Source organism: Bos mutus, chromosome 8 (genome assembly GCF_027580195.1).
Source record: "Bos mutus isolate GX-2022 chromosome 8, NWIPB_WYAK_1.1, whole genome shotgun sequence".
NCBI lineage: Eukaryota > Metazoa > Chordata > Mammalia > Artiodactyla > Bovidae > Bos > Bos mutus.
Window position 1 is genome coordinate 25,578,980 of NC_091624.1, and position 11,850 is coordinate 25,590,829.

The following is an 11,850-nucleotide window of genomic DNA, read 5'->3' on the forward strand; positions in this document are numbered from 1 at the left end:
ATGTACTCTGCATATAAGTTAAATAAGCAGGGTGACAATATACAGCCTTGACATATTCCTTTTCCTATTTGGAACCAGTCTGTTGTTCCATCCAGTTCTAACTGTTGCTTCCTGACCTGCATACAGGTTTCTCAAGAGGCAGATCAGGTGGTCTGGTATTCCCATCTTTTTCAGAATTCTCCACAGTTTATTGTGATCCACACAGTCCAAGGCTTCGGAATAGTCAATAAAGCAGAAATAGATGTTTTTCTGGAACTCCCCTGCTTTTTCGATGATCCAGCGGATGTTGGCAATTTGATCTCTGGTTCCTCTGCCTTTTCTAAAACCAGCTTGAACATCAGGAAATTCATGGTTCACATATTGCTGAAGCCTGGCTTGGATAATTTTGAGCATTACTTTACTAGCGTGTGAGATGAGTGCAATTGTGTGGTAGTTTGAACATTCTTTGGCATTCCCTTTCTTTGGGATTGGAATGCAAACTGACCTTTTCCAGTCCTGTGGCCACTGCTGGGTTTTCCAAATTTGCTGGCATATTGAATGCAGCACTTTCACAGCATCATCTTTCAGGATTTGAAATAGCTCAACTGGAATTCCATCACCTCCACTAGCTTTGTTCGTAATGATGCTTTCTAAGGCCCACTTGACTTTACATTCCAGGACGTCTGGCTCTAGGTCAGTGATCACATCATTGTAATTATCTGGGTCATGAAGATCTTTTTTGAACAGTTGTTCTGTGTATTCTTGCCATCTCTTCTTAATATCTTCTGCTTCTGTTAGGTCCATACCATTTCTGTCCTTTATTGAGCCCATCTTTGCATAAAATGTTCCCTTGGTATCTCTAATTTTCTTTAAGAAATCTCTAGTCTTTCCCATTCTGTTGTTTTCTTCTATTTCTTTGCATTGATCACTGAGGAAGGCTTTCTTACCTCTTCTTGCTATTCTTTGGAACTCCGCATTCAGATGCTCTTATCTTTCCTTTTCTCCTTTGCTTTTCTCTTCTCTTTTTTCATAGCTATTTGTAAGGCCTCCCTAGACAGATATCTTGCTTTTTTGCATTTCTTTTCCATGGGGATGGTCTTGATCCCTGTCTCCTATACAATGTCATGAACTTCATTGCATAGTTCATCAGGCACTCTATCTATCAGATGTAGGCCCTTAAATCTATTTCTCACTTCCACTGTATAATCATAAGGAATTTGATTTAGGTCATACCTGAATGGTCTAGTGGTTTTCCTTACTTTCTTGAATTTAAGTCTGAATTTGGCAATAAGGAGTTCATGGTCTGAGCCACAGTCAGCTCCTAGTCTTGTTTTTGCTGACTGTATAGAGCTTCTCCATCTTTGGCTGCAAAGAATATAATCAATCTGATTTCGGTGTTGACCATCTGGTGATGTCCATGTATAGAGTCTTCTCTTGTGTTGTTGGAAGACGGTGTTTGTTATGACCAGTGCATTTTCTTGGCAAAACTCTATTCGTCTTTGCCCTGCTTCATTCTGTATTCCAAGGCCAAATTTGCCTGTTACTCCAGGTGTTTCTTGACTTCCTACTTTTGCATTCCAGTCCCCTATAAGGAAAAGGACATCTTTTTTGGATGTTAGTTCTAAAAGGTCTTGTAGGTCTTCATAGAACTGTTCAACTTCAGCTTCTTCAGCGTTACTCGTTGGGGCATTACTTGGATTACTCTGATATTGAATGGTTTGCTTTGGAAATGAACAGAGATCATTCTGTTGTTTTTGAGATTGCATCCAAGTACTGCATTTCAAACTCTTTTGTTGACCATGATGGCTACTCCATTTCTTCTGAGGGATTCCTGCCCACATTAGTAGATATAATGGTCATCTGAGTTAAATTCACCCATTCCAGTCCATTGGAGTTCACTGATTCTTAGAATGTCGACATTCACTCTTGCCATCTCTTGTTTGACCACTTCCAATTTGCCTTGATTCATGGACATGACATTCCAGGTTCCTATGCAATACTGGTCTTTACAGCATCGGACCTTGTTTCTATCACCAGTCACATCCACAGCTGGGTATTCTTTTTCCTTTGGCTCCATCCCTTCATTCTTTCTGGAGTTATTTCTCCACTGATCTCCAGTAGCATATAGGGCACCTACTGACCTGGGGAGTTCCTCTTTCAGTATCCTATCATTTTGCCTTTTCATACTGTTCATGGGGTTCTCAAGGCAAGAATACTGAAGTAGTTTGCCATTCCCTTCTCCAGCGGACCACATTCTGTCAGATCTCTCCACCATGACCCGCCCATCTTGGGTTGCCCCACGGGCATGGCTTAGTTTCATTGAGTTAGACAAGGCTGTGGTCCTAGTGTGATTAGATTGACTAGTTTTCTGTGAGTATGGTTTCAGTGTGTCTGCCCTCTGATGCCCTCTTGCAACACCTACCATCTTACTTGACTATGTTAAAATTTTTCTAAATTAAGCTATAATTCACATATGACATCGTATTCAAATTCACAATGTAATGATTCCGTATTTGCAAATATTTCCAATTACCCATGAAAAGCCTAGATGACATCCATCCCCATACATAGTATCAAAATTTGTTTTTTGTGACAAGAACTTTTAATATTTACTCTCTTAGCAGCTTTCAAATATATAACACAGTATTATTAGCTATAGTCACCATGCTGTATATTACCATACATGTTGTACATCCCGAGGACCTATTCAATTTATAACTGAAGGTTTGTAACTTTTGGCCACCTTCACCCAACTCTATCACCTCCCACCTCTGGCAACGACCAATATTTTCTCTGTATTCATTAATATAATAACAAGTCTTAATATCTAGCAGGGCAAAAACACCCTTGTATTTTTATTATTTTTTCCCAAATTGCCTTAAGACTTCACTGTGCATTTTGTTTATCAATTTAAGAATCTGTCATGCAAGTTTTTTGTGGACTTTGAATTTATGGATGAATTTTTGGGAAAATCAACTCCTGACAGTGCCTCTATCTTTCAATATGGTATATTTATTGCTCAATGGTTTAGACCTTCTGATGCTTTTTTAATAAAGACATTTTCTCTGTAGAGTTTCCTCAATACTTTATATGCTTCAATGCTATAGTAAATGGCAACTTTTATATTAAAATTTCAGACAGTTGTTTATATATAGAAGTGCCCAGTTGCTTCAGTCATGTCTGACTCTTGGGGACCCCATGGACTGTAACCCGCCAGGCTCCTCTGTCCGTGGTATTCTCCAGGCCAAGAATACTGGAGTGGGTTGCCATTTACTCCTCCAATAAATAGAAGTATATTCAGCCTATATACTGATTTTTGTATTCAGTTTTTTTCCTTTGATTGTCATATATATAAATCATAATTTTATTTTGTATGATAATAATACATATATATAAAGTTGGCTGTAGATTTATATATGTTTATATATATGTATTTATGCTTTAATGTTATTAAAGAATAACATTTTTAAATTATTTTATATAAAGTATGTTTTTAAATTGATTTCAAATATATGATTGCCGATTTTAATAAAAAATAAAAACAAATGTTACTGTCTATTTCTGAAATGCATGCTTTTTTAACTGTTTTACATACACATACATGTATATTTATTTTTAACTTTTGAACAGAAGAAGATGCATAATCATCTCCCATGAAAATAGTCAAAAAAAAAAAAAAAAAAAAGATGAAAGAAATGTCAAAATTTTAAAATGGTGCTCCTGGCTGGAGGGTTCTTGCTGTCTCCTTTGTTCCACCATCAAAGGCCAGTTGCTACCTGGTAACTGTCAAAAGCAGTCAGAAGGGAAATCAGAGAAACTACTGGTGAAGTTTATCACTTTAACAAAATGATCTACAGTCACATCTAAAGCCCTGTTGGAGGTCTTTGCGTCATTTTGTGCAATTTCTCTTTGGTGGAGGGTCATTTTCTACTTCATTCTCTAGACCTACTCGAGAGGGGGTCCAGAACCTGTCACCTGTGGAAAGTCTGCTCTTAACACAAGTTCTCTCTTTTCTTAAGAACACATATGGAAAGAACTTTCAATTCAAACTCCTCCTCTAAAAACAGATCACATTCGGAGATGTTAGTGAGAATGGTTGTTGGAATTCTGTTTCAAGACTATGCTGCATGCTAACAGGAAAAATGAAGGGAGTACTAAATTACTTGAAGACTATTTAAGCCCACAACGACAGAAATGTGTTTTCTGTCTAAGTTTAGTTCCTCTCTAGAATGTGTGTGAATATGAAAAGAGACACATGCCCTCTTCACAGTTGAACTGAGGTAAACATGCTGTTCCACAAGATGCTATTTAAGCCAACAGCACCCAGACTCATTTTTTTAAATGCTTTTTTCTGCAAGTTTCTGTGTGAAACCATAGTTGAGTCAGTTTTGAGCTGGAGAGGAAAAGCAAGTGGCCATTTTCTGTGAAGCTGTGCCCTTGTGCATGAAAGAGGGTCTTGGCAGGATATCCAGCTTGTGGTGTGACCTCATCCAGCAGTCACTGCTGTGGAGGGACAGAAGTTCCTGGGCATACATCAGGGGAAGGAGAGAGGGTAGAGACCTCCAGTCTTCTGGGATGCAAGGTCAGTGCTGGATCTCAGATATGGCCAGGGAGCCTGGGCAAGGTAAAAATGATAAGAAAGCTCTGCAGCCCCTCCTGTACTTGGGTTCCTCTTCTGGTCCCCTCAGCCACTGCATGAAGGAGCAGCAGGCAAATGCAGGAACGTGCTGCAAGGTAGGAGGAGTGGCCAAGTGGAAGGAAGTCTTCCCTGCTTCTTATGGCTCTTTAGTTCCCTGGACCGGCAGCCATCTCCACAACTTCCACCAATCAACCCACCCCACCCATCATCCAACTGCAATCTGGCTTCCTTCAGACTATGATGTGACTTCACCTGCTATGAGCCTAACTCTCTTTACTGGGCTCAGTAGAAACTAGGAGGCTATCTGATCATACATATTTATTAATGTGTGTATAGAACTTTCTTGTAGCATTGAGGGGTTTTGTAAAAAGAAAGGTTCATAGATAGGAATATAAGAAAGTTCTTTTTTTTGAGGGTATTATGTTCTTTTTTCTACCTGGATAGCCTTGATGGATTGTAGCAGTCCCCAACATTTTTGGCACCAGGAAATGGTTTTGTGGAAGACAATTTTCCACTGACCAGGGTCAGTGGGGGGATGGCCTTGCAATGATTCAAGTGCATTACATTTATTGTGCACTTTATTTCTATTATTATTACATCAGCTCTACCTCAGTTCAGCAGGCATTCAATTCTGGAGTTTGAGGACCCCAAGGTGATGGCACCCCACTCCAGTGTTCTTGCCTGGAAAATCCCATGGACAGAGGAGCCTGGTAGGCTGCAGTCCATTGGGTCGCCAAGAGTCGGACACGACTGAGCAACTTCACTCTCACTTTTCACTTTCATGCATTGGAGAAGGAAATGGCAACCCACTCCAGTGTTCTTGCCTGGAGAATCCCTGGGATGGGGGAGCCTGGTGGGCTGCTGTCTATGGGGTTACACAGAGTCGAACATGACTGAAATGACTTAACAGCAGCAGCATAGAGAAATCACATATATAAACATTTGCCATGAGACACTCACTGTGTAACCTGCTTTGATGTGTTGATTGATTTATTCTTTCCAAGAAGCTTGAGCAATTGTATTTTTCTTTGCTTTTTAAAGTTAAAGAAAAGCACTGGTGTGTTGTTATGCGTATAAAAGTATCATTCTCTTATCCAGAAATGACCTGGACTAACATTCAGCATACTTCCTTGCACACCATTCCTGTTGACCTTATAGGTCTGAAATGGTTATTCATGTGCTGGGGTAAATTACTGGTCCTCTTCCTTTCTCAGTCCACCCACGTGTTCTCCCGTCTGCTATGAGACACCATGAATTTACTGGAGGAAAGACATTCCATATGTGTAGCTCAATGGAGATGACCTACTCTAAAGATAAGCAGGCATGGACACATGACCCAGCCTACCCAGTCAGACCATGGATTCAATCTGGAGACACCTGTCCGGATACACATCAGAAAGGCCAAATTAGGACCCCCCTCATCTTTACTTGAAGGTGGTAACAGGTCAGTTCAGGTATGAGGAATACGTGCCTTAAAACTGATTTCAAATAGTGGTTCTTATGTCCAGATATAAGAGTGGAGGTTTCCAGCTCTGTCTAGTATTGTTGGCTCTTTTTCATACTTCCTTCCATTTGTAAAGTAGCTCCATGTCTAGGTGATTAATATTTATATAGGACGAATTTGACACTTAGAAGTGTTGATCTGATGATATGCTTTTGTATAAAATGCACACTCCATGTTATAAACAAATAATACTAAAAGATGTAGGAATAGCTCCTGTGGATCATGTGATTTTTCAATAATTTTATAACATATATGCAGACATTCAAAGTCTTTGGAATTATTTGATATTGATACAATTAACTTTAGGCTTAGGGCTATCCACCTCTGTCTGTCCATCTATTTCATTTATTCTCATCACCTCTCATCTTTATCATTATGACACTATTGCCCAGGTATGCATAATTAAGGCTTTCACCTTCAAGTCTATGCTTTAATGTGATTTCAGTGAGACCCACCCTGCTTCTTGTTTAAAATTGCAATTGCACTTCCCTGGCAGTCCAGTGGTTGAAACTCTGTGCTTACAAGGCAGGGGGTGTAGGTTCAATCTCTAATGGGGACACTAAGACCCCACATGTTGGAACAGCCATAAATAAATAGATGAAATTGCAACCTCTCCTTCTGTGCACCATCCCACAAATCCTACTGCACTTTTTCCTATGGCAATAATCACTGCCCCCTATATTATGTTATTTAGTTATTAATCACGGTATCATTTGTTATGGCTTCCTTCTCAAGAATATAAGCTCCTGTTCTGTATTATTCTACAAGGTAAGCCAAGGGTTTAAATCAGTGTCTGGCACATAACAGGTGCTTATTAAATGTCATACATTAATCTTTCAAGTTTTATTTATCTGCTGTCTTTTCTGTGCAAATGGCATTATATGTATGTTCAAGAAGTGACCTTAATAGCTGCAAGGAGATCCAACTGAGATCTCCTTCAGTCCATTCTGAAGATCAGTCCTGGGATTTCTTTGGAAGGAATGATGCTAAAGCTGAAACTCCAGTACTTTGGCCACCTCATGCGAAGAGTTGACTTATTGGAAAGGACTCTGATGCTGGGCGGGATTAGGGGCAGGAGGAGAAGGGGACGACAGAGGATGAGATGGCTGGATGGCATCACTGACTCGATGGATGTGAGTCTGAGTAAACTCCAGAAATTGGTTATGGACAGGGAGGCCTGGCGTGCTGCAATTCATGGGGTCGCAAAGAGTTGGACACAACTGAGTGACTGAACTGAACTGAACTGAACTGAATAACTAGTTCCTGTGATGGTTGATTTTCACAAAGAGATTATATGTAGTGTAAGTGTTCTGAAATAAAAATTACCTATTGGGTAAACATTCTCATAAGGACACAAATATGCTATATTAACTTTCAACTTAAAAAAGAAGTCCTTGACCTACTATCTCCTTTGGGTTACCATCTTATCTTTCCAATTTTTCTTATAAACCAGGATTCTCAAAGCAATTCTATATTCCTGCTGTCTCCACTCTCTCTCCTCTATTCACTAGTCAAAAGTTTTAGTCTGGTTTTGCCCACCACCACAAGCTAAGTGTGACTGTATCTAATGGGTTTTTCTCAGTTTCTCTTCCTCCCCAGATCCCAGTGCTGCATCTTGGAAGGCTCTATCTTCTGATTCCCTTGATGCTACACTCTGTTAGTTTTCCCTACCAGCTCATGGACTAACCCCGCTTCTCCATTGTCTGTGTTATCTTATCCTACCTTACATGACCTCTCCATATTCAGGCTCCTCACAGTGTGATTCTGAGTCTTCTAATCTCTTTTCTGTACTCTATTTCTTGGTAATTTCCAAAGATTTAAGTGCCATCCTTGTATCAATGACCCTAAAATATGTATCATTAAAGAGCTCTCTACTGGAATCCATGCTAGCATTTGCTCTCCATATGCAGCACAATGTTGAAATATGTAACAAGAATCCTTGAGTTTCGTTCCCCCATTATTCATGCTCCCTCCTTCCTCAGCTCTTAAGCCCAAATGCAAAAGCGTAAGTCAGTCAGTCATATCTGACTCTTTGCAACTACATGGACTGTAGTTGGCCAGGCTCCTCCGTCCATGGAATTCTCCAGGCAAAAATATTTGAGTGAGTTGCCACTCCCTTCTCCAGGGTATCTTCCCAACCCAGGGACTGAATCTGGGTCTCCCGAATTGAAGGAAGATTCTTTACTGTCTGAGCCACCAGGGAAGCCCTCTTAAGCCCAAACCCTAGTGTTAATACCTGTTAAAGTGAAAACCCAAGGCCCCAAATGGCATCAGTTGTGCTGGCACCCATGACACCAAACCTAGACTTAATACTTGATCTAATTGCAGTTTTGATCTTCCTGATAAATGGAATTTTAATCAGTTAGCCTGGAATTTTCTGGTCAGTGATGTCATCTGCATAATAAGAAACCTGGCATTCCTTCCCCCACTCCCCACACCCCCAGCCCCACCCTCACCACCACAAACAAGATGCATTGACCTGAAACAATGCATTCCTTTCTTTTGCTCTTCCTTGCCTCACCTTCCTTTGAACTATAGAAACTTTCCCTTTCTTACAACTCTTCAGAATATCTCTGTTCTTAATAGATGGGATGCTAACCAATTTATGAATCTCTTAATAAAACCAAGCATATCTCCAACTTTCCACGGCTGAACTTTTGTTCTTTAACATATCCATACCTAACACAGAGATAAGGACCTCAACTGTATTTCTAATAAATGCTTGGATCTGCTCAGGTTCCTCTGTCTCCACCACCCCACCTGAGTCTATATCATCCTCTCCTTCAGCTCTCCTGACATCCCTTCTTTAGTCCCTACCTTTTTGCCTTTCTCCAATCCGTATTCCACCAGTTCCTTGAAAAATAAACATCAGGTGTTATGATTCTACCAACTAAAATACTTCTAAAGGCCAGCTTAAAACTAAATATTGAAAAAGTTTTAAAAATACTAAAAAAATCTATGATAATGGCATCTGGCCCCATTACTTCATGACAAATAGAGGGGGAAAAGGTGGAAGTAGTGACAGATTTCCTCTTGTGATCTAAAATCACTGCGGATGGTGACTGCAGCCATGAAATCAGAAGACATTTGCCTCTTGACAGGAAAGCTATGACAAACCTAGACAGTGTGTTGAAAAGCAGAGACATTTCTCTGCCAGCAAAGATCTGTATAGTCATGGCTATGGTCTTCCCAGTGGCCACAGATGGTTGTGAAAACTGAACCTTAAAGAAGTGGAGTGCCGAAGAATCAATGCCTTACAACTGTGGTGCTGAAGAAAACTCCTAAGAGTCCCTTGGACAGTAAGGAGATCAAACCAGTAAATCTTAAGGGAAATCAACCCTGAATACTCCTTGGAAAGACTGATATTGAAGCTGAAACTCCAGTATTTTGGTTATCTGATGGGAACAGCTGATTCATTGGAGAAGTGACCTAGGTTTAAATGCCACACCACTTAGACCTAGATTTAAATGCCACACCACTCCATGCAGGGCTTTCTATATCAGCATGCATTTATGTCTCCCTTTTATCCCACAGATTACAATCTGTAATTGTTTCATCTGCTTATTGGTTTTGTACTGTTAAGCTTCATCTCTGGAATGTCAACTCCAAAGGACTGGGGCAGAGTTCCTGTCATCTATGTCTGCAGCTTCAGAACAGTGTCTTACACAGACAGGGGGCTTGCTCAATATTTATCAAATGAGTACATTTTCCAAGCACATCACTGTCAGGATACTAAGCAAAGTTCCATGCTGAACTTTGCATTTTAGAAATGATCTGAAATAGTTTAATATTTTAAGAGATAGCTATAGCTGCAGCAATTATAATAGCTCTCCCTATTGTGAAAGGACACTAAACTTTTTTAGATGGTGAAAAATAATGAACATAATTTAAGGTTGGAAAGTAAAAATAAATAAATAAACACAGCCAAGCAACAAGCAATCAGTGAGCTGAGTTCAGTTACTTGTGGTGGGATTTGTGATCATGCTATTCAGAACTGTTACTGCCTCCTACACTAGCCATGATTTATGACTTTCCACAAATACACAGAGTATGTTTCATAATTATTAAAATTATATAAGCACTGAGGTTAAAATGTGTGATATAAAAAGATTGAAACCAGTCTCTTGGTTGATATTAATATATTCATACAATGGAGTATTATTCAATCTTAAGAAGGAAGACAATCCTAACATAGGCTACAACATAGATGAAACTTGAGGACAAAATGCTAAGCAAAGAAGCCAAATACAAAAAGACAAAAACAGTGTGATTCTACTTGTATGAGGTATGTATTTTAGATAAATTCATGGACACAGAAAGGTTGTCAGGGACTGTGGGGTGGGCGTAGCGGGTATCTGGGGAGTTGTTGTTCATTGGGGATAAAGTTTTAGTTTAGCCAAACTAAAACTGGTAATGATGTTGGTATAACACTGTGAAAATAATGTGGCTGAACTGTACACTGAAATATTGTCAAAAAGGTCAATTTTATTTTATATAAATTTTTATCATAGTTTCAAAAAGAAATCTCTGACCTCATTCTTTGATCCATACTCTCATTTTCCCTTGTCTCCTTGCCCTCATTCCCTTAATCTTATTTGGCCTTATTGTATAATATATATTTATGTGACTCAGCTTAAATCTTTTCTGGAACTAAGCATGGAATACTTTTTTTTTTAATTGCACTGATGTGATGTCAGACTTGATGGCATACAAAGTGTAAGTGCTATCTTTATGGGTGAAAATGAGCCATGGATTCTATAAAAAGAAGCCTTTACACTTGGGACTCATTTCTGTGACAAAGGTATGTTTGGTACAATTTCTGTGCTCTTTTTACAAAATTGTGAGCAGTCATAGGATGTGAACCAGAGGCACCGGGGGCCAAGGGCCCCAGGACAAATATGAGGATTGTGGTTCAGTTCAGGTCAATCTCTCAGTCTTGTCTGACTCTTTGTGACCCCATGGACTGCCACACGCCAGGCTTCCCCGTCCATCACCAACTTCTGGACCTTACTTAAACTCTTGTCCATCAAGTCGGTCATGCCATCCAACCATTGCATCTTCTGCTGTCCCCTTCTCTGGCCTTCAGTTTTCCCCAACATGAGGGTCTTTTCAAATGAGTCAGTTCTTCACAACAGGTGGCCAAAGTATTGGAACTTCAGCTTCAGCATCAGTCCTTCCAATGAATATTCAAGACTGATTTCCTTTAGCATGAACTAGTTGAATCTCTTTGTAGTTCAAGGGACTCTCAAGAGTCTTCTCCAGCACCACGGTTCAAAAGTATTGATTCTTAGATGCTCAGCTTTCTTTATAGTCCAACTCTCACATCCATACATGGCTACTGGAAAAACCACAGCTTTGACTAGAAAGACCTTTGTTGGCAAAGTAATGTCTCGGCTTTTTAATGCTGTCTAGGTTGGTCATGCAGAGAAGACAATGGCAACCCACTCCAGTACTCTTGCCTGGAAAATCCCATGGACAGGGGAGCCTGGTGGGCTGCAGTCCATGGGGTCGTGCAGAGTCAGACAGGACTGAGCAACTTCACTTTCACTTTTTACTTTCATGCATTGGAGAAGGAAATAGCAACCCACTCCAGTGTTCTTGCCTGGAGAATCCCAGGGATGGAGGAGCCTGGTAGGCTGCTGTCTATGGGGTCGCACAGAGTCAGACACGACTGAAGTGACTTAGCATAGCATAGCATAGGTTGGTCATGTCTTCCAAAGAGCAAGTA